This window comes from Phoca vitulina, unplaced genomic scaffold (assembly GCF_004348235.1).
Source record: "Phoca vitulina isolate PV1807 unplaced genomic scaffold, GSC_HSeal_1.0 scaffold3, whole genome shotgun sequence".
Classification (NCBI taxonomy): Eukaryota; Metazoa; Chordata; class Mammalia; order Carnivora; family Phocidae; genus Phoca; species Phoca vitulina.
In genome coordinates, this window is record NW_022589706.1 from 60,828,379 (window position 1) to 60,840,740 (window position 12,362).

The 12,362-nt window shown below is 42.4% G+C and overlaps 1 protein-coding gene across 2 annotated transcripts in view; it reads right to left on the reverse strand.

The window, feature by feature from the left end:
* The window catches only part of RASGEF1B (RasGEF domain family member 1B), a 632,176-nt gene that overhangs the window by 565,912 nt on the left and 53,902 nt on the right, over positions 1–12,362 (reverse strand). The gene's annotated exons all lie outside the window — the stretch shown is intronic.

Genomic DNA, 12,362 nt, shown 5'->3' on the forward strand with positions numbered 1-12,362 from the left:
CGGCCCAGCCGCGGGCACCGCCACTCCGGCGACACCGCCCGGCTGGACAGCGGGAGGCGACGGCGGGGAGGGCCCGCTCGGGGAGGCGGGCCAGGATGACCCAGTTCCCCAGTTTCCCTCTCCTGGGCGCGAACCGAGGTGGGAAAGGCGGCTGCCTCGGGCCGCGGACTGACCCCGGCGAGTTGCCGCTGAGAGGCGCGAGCGGCCCAGGGGGCGCCCCCACCGGCTTTTCCCCCACCCTCCCTTTGGGAAAGGGAAAAGGCTCCAGAGCCTGGGAGGAGAGACTCCCACTCCTCTCCTCACATTAACCCCTGTTATTGAATGGAGCAGGCACAGGTGTGCCCCAGAAGGGGAGAGGTGACTCTGTAGGCACAGAGGCTGGGCCAGATAAGCTCCATAATCACAGTCACAGCTCCCTCCCTGACCCTGGCTGGGGTGAGGGGTTAGGGTGGGAAAGGATGGTCAAGCCCGAGACAGACACAGACAGGTGTGGCCCTGTTTTTCTTCCCAGACCTATTGTCTTTTAATGAGGGAGATAACTTTTAGGACACAAGGCCTACGTTGCATCCCTAGAGCGGCACATCTCAAACTTTAATGTACATAAGAAAGACCTGGAGAGCTTGTTTAAAATCAGAAGTCCTGGGCCCCCATTCCCAGTGTTTCTGATTCAGAAGGTTTGGGGCAACCTCAGGATCTGCTTTTTTATTAGGCATCCCAGGAGACTGTGATGTAGGTGGTGCCTAGGCCGGATCTGGAGAAACATTGCCCTACCTTGTCAAATCCAGAAGTCAGGTCATACAAGAACTGTGAAAGCGTTAGATTGGCCATAGAAAGAGACCCTAAAGAAAGTTTGTCAAATCACCTAATTTTATATGCAAGGGAGCAGAACTAGAAAAGTCTGCCTTACTTCACAAGCGACCTTGTACTAGAGACACCCCAGGCATTACAGAAGCACTCTGTAAATCTTGCTTGACTGAATGAATAGAAGAAGATGGATAGCTGGATGGATGGTGATGCATAGCTGGTCTAGATTTCCGGATTCGCATTCCAGAATTCTAGCTGATACAGCAAAGTTACTGTGAATTCAGGAAATAAAATGGGAAGGAAAAGTGTTAAACTAATTAGTTGGAATATATATCAGCTCAGTGCTTCTCCGAGTTTTTCAGTCAAATATCTTCCACAGTAAAGAGATTATCAAAAACAAATTATCTATGAAATCTCTGGTTTTGTCTTTTTTTCATTTTAGCCTATGAAATATTCCAGTTCATTACAGTATAAAAAGACCTACTCCTATGAGTAAAACTAATGCTTCAAGTATTCTATCTTTATCCAGAACCCACTGGCACAGCACTAGCTAACCCCCATCAGCAAATCAAGAAATGTGGCAGCTAGGTGCCTCGTGCACTACGCTAAACAGAAAAGAGAAGGGAAACTAATATGCACTGAGTACCTACAAATGTCTCAGGCACTGTGTCACTGGGTTAGAGCATGGGCTCTGGGGATAGACTACTAAATCCCACTTCTTTTTTTTTTTTAAGATTTTATTTTATTTGAGAGAGAGAGAGGGACAGGGATAGCAAGAGACAGCATGAAAGGGGAGGAGAGGGAGAAGCAGGCTCCCCACTGAGCAGAGAGCCGGACTGGATCCCAGGACCCTGGGATCATGACCTGAGCCAAAGGTAAACGCCTAACCGAATGAGCCACCCAGGCGCCCCTAAATCCCACTTCTGATATTTAATAGCTGTGAGACTTCCGAAAAGTGACTTTGCTTCTCTGTGCTTCAGTTTGGGCATCTGCAAATTGGGCAAATAATAAAGGTAGCTACTGCATGTGGTTTGTATTTGTTTTCTATTGCTGTCACAACTTAGCATCTTAAAACAACACCCATTTATTATGTCACGGTTCTGTGGGTGGGCTCAACCAGGTTATGTATGTAGGATCTCACAAGGCTGAAGCCAATACGCAGCCACCTGGGCTCTTACCTAGGGGCCCTGAGAAGAATCCACTTCCAAACCCAGTTCCTGATAGCTGTAGGTCTGAGGTCCTTGCTTCCTTGTTGGTTGTCAGCCCAGGCCCCATCCTCGGCTCCAAGAGGCTGTCCAGGCTTCTTTTCATGTGACCCCATCTTTAAAGCAGCAATTGAGGTGAGCCCTTCTCATGCTTCGAATCTCTCTGACTTCTTTAGCCAACACCAGAGAAAACTTTTGGCTTTAAAGGGGTTCATGTGATTATATGATTATAATATCCAGGCCCACCTAGATAATCTTCCTATCAACAGGTCAACTGATCAATCATGTAATCACGCCTTCTAAGTCGCTTTTGTCACATCAAATAACATAATCACAGAAGTAACACCATGGGTGAAAGCCATGAGAGGTATCTAGAATCCAGATTACCACAGACTATTTTGAAGAATAAGTAAATGTATGCATTTTAAATCCTTAGAACAGTGTTTTGTTTCATTATACTTACAGTAAGAACTCAATAAAGGCTAGCTGTTATTTTTTTCTGCCCATGGCACTACATTTGATTGTCATTACAACTCTGTATTATCTTAAGGGAATATACTGTGAATCAGAAAGATTGTCCATGTCAGTGATGATGTGGAAGAAAGGAACCCTTGTGCACTCTTAGTGGGAATGTAAATTGGTGCAGCCTCTGTGGAAAACAGTATGCAGGTTCCTTAAAAAATTAAAAATAGAAATACCAAATGATCCAGTATTGGGTATTTACCCAAAGAAAATGAAAACACCAATTCAAAAAAATATATGCACCCCTATATTTATTGCAGGATTATTTACAATAGCCAAGATATGGAAGCAACCCAAGTGTCTATTGATAGCTGAATGGATAAAGAAAATCACACACACACACACACACACACACACACACACAGTGGAATATTAGTCAGCCATAAAAAAGGGATAAGATCTTGCCATTTGAGACAATATGGATGGATCTAGAGGGTATTACACTAAGTAAAATAAGTCAGACAGAGAAAGACAGATATCATATTATTTCACTTATATGTGGAATGGAAAAAAACTAATGAATGAACTAACAAAAGCACAAATAAACCAAGAACAAACTGATGGTTGCCAGAAGATGGCAAAATGAGTGAAAGGGAATGGGAGGTACAGGCTTCCAGTTATGGAATAAATAAGTCGTGGGAACAAGGTACAGCATAGGGGATACAGTCAATGGTATTGTAATAGTGTTACATGGTGACAGATGGCAGTTACACTAGCGGTGAGCATAGTATGACATATAGACGTGTCAAATCACTGTGTCGTACACCTGAAACTAATGTACCAGTGTGTGTCAACTATACTTCAATGTGGGGAAAGGGGAACCCTCCTACACTGTTGGTGGGAATGCAAGCTGGTGCAGCCACTCTGGAAAACAGTATGGAGGTTCCTCAAAAAGTTAAAAATAGAGCTACCCTACGACCCAGCAATTGCACTACTGGGTGTTTACCCCAAAGACACAGATGTAGTGAAAAGAAGGGCCATATGCACCCCAATGTTCATAGCAGCAATGTCCGCAATAGCCAAACTGTGGAAAGAGCCGAGATGCCCTTCAACAGATGAATGGATAAAGAAGATGTGGTTCATATATACAATGGAGTATTAGCCATCAGAAAGGATGAATACCCACTGTTTGCATCGACATGGATGGAACTGGAGGGGATTACGCTAAGTGAAATAAGTCAATCAGAGAAAGTCAGTTATCATATCATTTTACTCATTGTTCACTGAAGGGGAAGAAATAAGAGAGGGAGAAAAACCATATGAGACTCTTCACTCCGGGAAACATACTGAGGGTTACAGAAGGGAGGTGGGTAGGGGGATGGGGTAACTGGGTGATGGGCATTAAGGAGGGCACATGATGGGATGAGCACTGGGTGTTATACACAACTAATGAATCATTGAACATTATATCAGAAACAAAAGGTGTTCTATATGTTGGCTAATTGAATTTAAATAAAAAAAAAAAAAAGACTGTCCAACACCACACGACCAACAAGTTAATAGCAGAGACAGGAATCAAACCTGGAGACAGGAGACAGGAATCACACCCAATCAAGTGTGCTTTTACTATGACGTGGTACTGCATCACAGAAAGCTGACAAAGGACAGGTACTGTTCATCTGGGGACGGGGGACTTGAGGAAGACTGTGCCAATAATGAGTGGCAGAAGGAATAGTTACAGAGAGTCACTTGCTGAAGGTGAGTACTTTATGGTCTAGGTGTGAGGGAAGCTGTACTAAATTAAGAAAGTCTTTAACTGAACTGGTGATTTTTAGTGAGCAGAGGCATTTTCTTTGATGATATTCATCTTAAGGGGCTATAGATTTCACTTGTGGTCTAGACTCATTCCTTTAATGAGCTCTTCCTCCCCGTGGCACCTCCCCTCTGCCATATTGAATCTTGCAGTGTCAAGAGGAAATAAACATTTCTGAAGAGCAGTCCCACTGACCCAGCCTTGATAGCAAGAGCATTGCCCAGACTCTCTCCAGGGCCTACCCAGGCCTGAGTCACTACCACGCCAATTTTCTGCTGTCTACCTAGCTACCTAGCTAGGAGCATAACAGCAGACACCCAGGACCAAGAAGAAAAAAAAAGGAAATAAATAAATTATTGTCATCTCTGGTCCTCCCCCATTTAGGACCTTGACCATAGCATTGTTCACGAAAAGGGTTATTCATATACTTTGACTCAGTATTTCTATTTCTAGAATTTATCCTAAAAAAATAATCAGAGAATCACTCAGAGTATTGCACTTAAAATTGTTTCATGTCCATAGGGGCAAGTGTCTTTTTTACTGGCACAGTAATCATCATGGTTAAAAGAGCAGGACTGGAGTTGGCCTGCCTAAGGCTGAACTCTGGCTCTGCCAAGTACCAGGTGAGTGACTCTGGGCAAGCCACGACGATTCCGTAAGCCTCCATCTCCTTATCTGGAAAGTAGGGATGATAAAGCTACCTCATAAGAATTTAATTAGTTACTACTATTATACTAACTTATTAGAATGATGATGATACTAACATACGTTCATATAATTAACGGTTCTAGGTAGTGTCACCATAAGCATCTTTACCGCCAGCATTTTTGCTGCATGACCCAGGGGCCATAAGGCAATATTGCCATAAAAGATTAAAATCATGAAAAATAAAAGAGGGGTATTCATTAAACAAGAAATAAGGAAACATGAAAAAGAATAACAAAATTAAAAAGACTTTGTTGCAAAATACAAAATATTTGAATACATTCAAAATGTATATAGTGTAGATTCATGGCAATACTGTGCAAATAATTGATTTTACTTTGTGGCTTGTACCTAACTAAGCACTTCTTTAAAGTATTTCATTCATAGTAGTATACATTTATTTCATCTTCTCATTCAGCATCACATTCTTTCTTTATTTGCTAAAATTTCTTCCTTCATTGAGAGAGGTATCAGTTTCCAAATACTAGGATGTACATTGTAACTGAGCTTTGTATCACAGTGTTTATTTGGTCTTGACATATTGTCACATGCCTGCTGATAGATGTTCCTAAATTCTATGGGAAATGTGGGTTCAAAACCCCACACCACTGTATAGACCGTTATGAAGGTTGTTTATATGATATAAAAATGATAGTACTGTGTCAATGGAGAAATCAAATCAAACTGTCAACCAGTTATTTTTTTATCTTTTATGGCACAACTGCCTAACGGCCAATGAGTTATATGGCAAAAAATGTTTTCCGTGAACATGTTTACAGCAAAGATGTCTACGGCAAAGAGGCTTACAGCAAAAACTCTAGATACAATAATTAATATACTAATACTAATAAAGTACCTAGTCAATAGTAATAGTAATAAATGTTAACTATTAGAAGGGTTATGATTAACGATACATCCTCAATTCCTGGCCCATCACCTGGCACTCTGTACTCAATAAAAACTGATTGAATGAATGGATGGATGGACAAATAAATGAGCAAGGGCGCCTGGGTGGCTCAGTTGGTTAAGCGACTGCCTTCGGCTCAGGTCATGATCCTGGAGTCCTGGGATCGAGTCCCACATCGGGCTCCCTGCTCAGCGGGGAGTCTGCTTCTCCCTCTGACCCTCCCCCCTCTCATGCTCTCTCTATCTCATTCTCTCTCTCAAATAAATAAATAAAATCTTTAAAAACAAAACAAAACAAAACAAAACAAATAAATGAGCAAAGATACTTGTTGCAGCATTATAAAGCCAAAATTTGTAAATCTTCTAACATCTAGCAACAGGAGATTGGTTTGACATATTATGGTTCTTAAATATAGTCGGCATAAAGTGTATTTTTAAAGACTATTCACTGACCTCGAAAATGTCCTTTATATAATGTTGGTGGGGGACAGCATACAGTATGTGTAGTATGCACTAATTTTGTAAAATGTTTCCATGCATACATCAGAAGAAAATGGGAGGAGATATACCAAAAGGCAATAATAGTTCTCTCGGGGTGACAAAATAATAGATAATTTTTATTTTCTTTCTTCTTTAAACATTCCTGAATTTTCTATTCTTTTCAGTGAACCTGAGCACAACATCCATTCTAATACTTTTTTTCTTAATCTCATCATGGAGAACTTGGACATTTAAAAAAGTTATCGAGTTAATCTTAACTGATTTAAGATCTTATCCCTTTAGTAAAACATTTGCAATAGACCAATTAACACAGCTAAATATACTGCACTGATACTCTCCTTAAGGAATCTGTTTGTAAAGAGACTTTACTAAATATCATCCAAAATTCAATTTTAAAGACACTCACCTTTATTGTAAAAGCTAACAGGCTGGTTATCAATAATAGCCGTGACCCTGAGGATGGCAAAGTCATAAGGAGCACATATAACCTATTTTTATAGCTTACCTATTTTCTCTCCTCATTTAGTTTAGAAACTAATGTACAAGTTGAGGGCACCTACATGGCTCAGTTGGTTAAGCACTGGACTCTGGTCTCAGCTCAGGTCATGATCTCAGGGTTGTGGGATCGAGCTCTACATCGGGCCCTGCATTCAGTGCAGAGTCTACTTGGAAATTCCCTCTCCCTCTCCCTCTGCGCCCCCCCCCACTTGTGCTGTAAATAACTAAATCAATAAATAAAATCTTGTTTTTTAAAAAAAGAAAGGAACTAATGTAGAAGTTGAAGAATAAAGCTCTGGAAATTGTCATTTATCCAGAGTAAGTAATAATGTATGCCTGCCAAGCCATAAAGAATACTACTTTCTCCACTGATGGATGAATAGATAAAGAAAATGTGATACACACACACACACACACACACACACACACACACAGAAGAATATTATTCAGCCATAAGAAAGAATGAAATTTTGCCATTTGTGACAACATGGATGTACCTTGAGGGCATTATGCTAAGTGAAATAAGACAGAGAAAGACAAGTACTGTATGATCCACTTACATGTGGAATCTTAAAAAAACAAAAAAACTAAAACTAAAACAAGCTCATAGGTACACACAACACATTGGTAGTTGCCAGAGGCCATGGGGGGAGCAGTTGGCAAAGGTGAAGAGGGACGGGCAGCTGTAGCTCAGTTGGTTGAGTGACTGACTCTTGATTTCAGCTCAGGTCATGATCTCAGGGTTGTGAGATCAAGCCCCTCGTTGGGCTCTGCGCTCAGAGCGTGGAATCTACTGGGGATTCTCTCCCTCTCCCTCTGCCCCGCCTCGCCCCCTCTCTCAAATAAATAAATAAAATCTTAAAAAAAACGGTGAAGGGGGTCAACATGTACAAACTTCCATCTATAAAGGAAATAAGTCATGAGGATATAACATACAGCATGGCAACTCTAGTTGATAATACTGTATTGAATAATTGAAAGTTGCTACAAGAGTAGTAAGTCTTAAAAGTTCTCATCACAAGGAAAAAAATATTCTGTACCTAGTGTGGTGATGGATGTTAACTAGACTTATTGTGGGGATCATTTTGCAATATAGACAAATATCAAATCATTATGTTGTACACCTGAAACTAATATAATGTTGCATGTCAGCTATACCTCAATAAAAAATAATAATAATCAAAGAAATAATACTACTTCAGTTTACCCCGCTTCCTTCTTGGCTCTCAGGGAGAGCCGGTATTGCAGTTACTATAAATACTGTACTTTGGTATGGTCAAAAAATAGAGCAGTCTGATTAATCAACTATCCTGACTAATTATCATCTATGCAACACATGAATTACCACTTTTCAAAAAATTAGGCTGTCACAAATTGCAATTAACACTGCAACTCTCCTGAAGGTTTCCTAATTCTTTGATGAGGCAGAAGGCGCTTCCGTGTCTCTCACGGCGTGAGGCTCACCAGCATAAACGTCGTTTATCCCAGTAGGACGGATGAGGGGAGATGCTGGCTAATAGGAATTTTCAGTCGAGAGAAATGCAAGCAAGCCAGGTTTCACTGTGTTTACAAGGCTGAATGAATGTCTATTGAGCTCTTTAAGCACCTCCTGAGAAAGGCGCTCTATTTGTCGATGTTATAATTATTATTCCGCAGGAATACAATGGTAACATTCTATTTTACAACAAAGAAAATTAGATTACAAGTTTTCCTACAATCCTCCCTCCACCCGCTAAGATCACACACCGTACAGAGTTACAATGGTGCCAATTACACCATCTTTTCATGCACTATATGCTCCTTGGGCTCTTGATGATCTGAATGGATTTTATACCAAACAGTAGCTACCGGCAGCAATCAAAACAATTTGGAGGAAAATAGTTCCATCTTCCGTGTTCAAGTACTGTTATTGATTTAAACTTCATATTTGCCTCACTTCTTTCTTGGTACAACAAGCAAGCATGTGGCTTCTGTCTGGGCCCCCATTCTGCCTTATCGAGAAGAAGCGGAGGGAAAGCCTGATGCGCACTAGGCCATTTCCATCACTAGTTGCTACAAGCCCGCTTCCATCAAAGAGAGAGTGGTTTTAAGAATTTAGTCCAATCCACCACATCCCTGTCCCCTCACTGCACCTTACAGAATCAGAGGCACCGAGAGGTTAAGGCTTTTGCCCTAGTTTACACAGCTAGCATATTGGCAGAGCAGGGCCCAGATTCTCGACCTCCGGATAGCCTACACGCTCCACTGACTCATTTCCTCGGTGCCCATTGTGTGAAACGCCACATCTTCTCTAAATCACTGATGAGATTTTGCCTGAAAAATAACACTACTCTTTGAGCTAGGTATAAAACAAAAGAAGACAAGAAGGGAGAGACAGATTGTGGGATGGAGGTTAGGGAAAAGAGCCCAGCGTCATGTCTTTGAGGTACCCTCCCACATCACAGCCAAGCTTACTCTCCTGATGCAGGAATTTGGGGTTTCAGTCCTGGCACAATTAGTGGCCCAGGTTTATTTATTTGAAAAGCTGTAACGGGACTCCCTGAAAGAGTCTTTGCAGGATATTTGAAGCTGATGGCCAGAGGCTCTTTAATGAGCAAAGAAATACTCTGACCCTCCCAGCCCTGCCCTGGCTGTCTGAGAGGGGAGGGAGACCTATTCTAACATGGGAAAGATTCAAGGTTTAGGTCAGTATAATTGGCTGATGCTCAACACAAAAGGAAGTTAGTCTGTTTAAGGGGTTAAGTCATTCAGTGTGATATCAATCAGCTTCCAACTCAGCCCTGCAGGGAACTTAGTATTATGAGTCTCAAGAGAGGTGCAGCCTGGAGAAATTGAATCAATAAATGGGAAAGTTGCAATATTATAGGTGTGATAAGAAGCTAAGAGAATAAGCTACACCTCCCCCGAGGTTGGGACTTAACATAAGAGTCACTGTGCTTGTGGGAAAGGGTCTGGCTCATCATGGTGCTGGTGACTGTGGGAGTGCCTAGGTCAACACCAATGACAAATGAGAGGACTGATACTACATAACAATGACAAAACCCACGGTGGCATCAAGGCTATGCCATACCCTTAGGAACCACTCCGCTCAAGGGTAGAGAACCAAAGTTCACCTCAGAAAAAAGTGGGGCATCAATATGGAGCCCTGAGTCAGCCAAGTGCATCAGTGGGTGGCAGCGAGTAGGACTGTAGCTTCCACCAGGCAGTCGGACCAGCCAGGAAGCAATGGTGGCCTCAAAGGAGCAGAGAAAGGGAGCCAGCCCTAAAATGCAGAGCTGCTGCAGGGATGGAGCTAACCATGTGAGAGCCTGGATCCTCCATAGGAAGGAATCCTCCATGGGATCTGCTAGAAAGCTAAAGATCCAAAAGCTTCCCCCGAAAGGGCTTGAGGCAAATGCTATTTTGGCATTCCATTGCTTCATACCCTCCTTGGACTGGTCCACCATCCCAACTGGTGTGGCCTACGTCTGTGAAAGTCCAGATGAAAGACAGCGGGGACAAGGGAGAGGACAGGCGGTCTGCTCTCGGAGAGAAGCACACCATCCCACTAAAGGCTGCTTCAGTTCTAACTCTCCACAGAGGCCCAGATCTGCTCTGCATTAGACACTCAGCAAGATTAAAGAGTTCCGGACAAGGTCACCCCTCGGGCTCCATCAGCCCCACAACCAATACAGTTCAAAAATGACTCAACGTCAGACCAAATCTATAACAGCCACATACTTAAACCAAAGCTTTTTGAAAAAAACACTGCTTCTATCTTCTCTGTTCCTTCCCCTATCAGCCTTGACCTCTCAACTCTCCATGGGCAGAGGTGTGTTTCAGACATCTTTCCACAGCCAAGCAGCACAAGCCATGATGCAGAAGCCACATGTCCACTTTTCTCTACCCTTCGTTTCTGGGCTAATGACAGTAACAACGGCCAACATGACTAGGTGAGAGGCTCTGTGCTAGGCACTTTGCATATATTACTATACATTATTATATTTGATCATTTTATCCACTCCTCCGGGGAACACAATCCTAATCCCTACTTTATCAATGAGGAAAATACAGCACAGAGATACTTATTACCTTCCAAAGGTCACATAGCTAGAAAGACATGGAGCTTGGCCAGGCATCCAGGCAGTCCTCCAGAGCCCACAGCCTTCCCCTACATCCCATCATCATTAGACTAGAAGAGCAGCAAGGGATTGGACTCTTTCAGCTCCCCCTGTAGGGAAAACTGAATGCGAAATGAGTTTTAAAAGGAAGCAGTTTTTAAATATACACTGTCTCATCTAAAAACATGCAAATTTTTCTGACTAAATAAAAATGAGCAGAACTGAAGAATTTTGACCCCGATGCCCTCAAACCCACACCAGAGAGAACATTCCAAGTTCACTCTCTGTGAGTCACCCATGCCCAACACTTGCTTGTTGAGTAATGCTAGGAGAGTCCCAATGGGTTCCCACCCAAACTGCATATAATTTAAAGAGCTTTCCCAATCTCCTGCTAAATTTCTCCAACTTAAGTGAGATTTTAAGTTGAGAACTTAGCTTGATTGGCTTAACTTATTTTCATCCATTTCAGAGTTTAAGATTCCCAAATGCAGGGGCACATGGGTGGCTCAATCCATTAAGCATCTGTCTTCGGCTCAGGTCATGATCCCAGGGTCCTGGGATGGAGCATCGGGCTCCCCGCTCAGTGGGGAGCCTTTTCCCTCTCCCTCTGCTGTTCTCCCTGCTTGTGCTTGTCCTCTCTCTCTCAAATAAATAAATAAAATCTTTTTTTAAAAAAAGATTCCCATATGCCAATTACCTTAAATGACACAAGGGTTCCAGGTCAAAGACACCCAACAGCCAAATAACTTTGGTCCTACACCAAATAACTTTAGTCCTACAATGAGCTACAGATACTAGGACAGGCCCAGCAACAGTCACAAGAGTTCCCTTGAGAGAGGAAAGAGGTTCAAGTTTCATCCCTTCGGAAAACAGGACTCAGATTTAGCCAGGGAAGAATCTGCAGATGTCCAGGGTCTAATCGGCACCCACTGGAAATGGTCGCAGTTTAAGCCCAGCCACCTCATGGGTGCATCGAAAGTGTTCATAGATCCTTATTTATCTCAAGGATATAGGTCTGTAGAGGGTACATGGTGATCAGGAAAGGAGAAACCATTTATTAAAACATGCCAGAGGCATCAGCAAACAAAAGAAAATATAATTGTAGAGAGGGTGCCCCTAGTAACCTCCCCCAAAAGATAAGGAAAACACAAATGATCCAAACCAAAAAACTCTGAAAGGGGGTTGAAAAAGAGGGGGAAAAAAAAAAAACAGGCTTTGTGTTTGATTCTGGAAACATATATTATGCTCACACTGAGAGCTGGCGGGCAGATGGTTGAAGCTCATACAAGGAATATTAAATCTATTGAAACCCTCTCACCCTCCTGATATAACACAGCTCATGCCTAGAGGGCAAGACAATCAGCACAC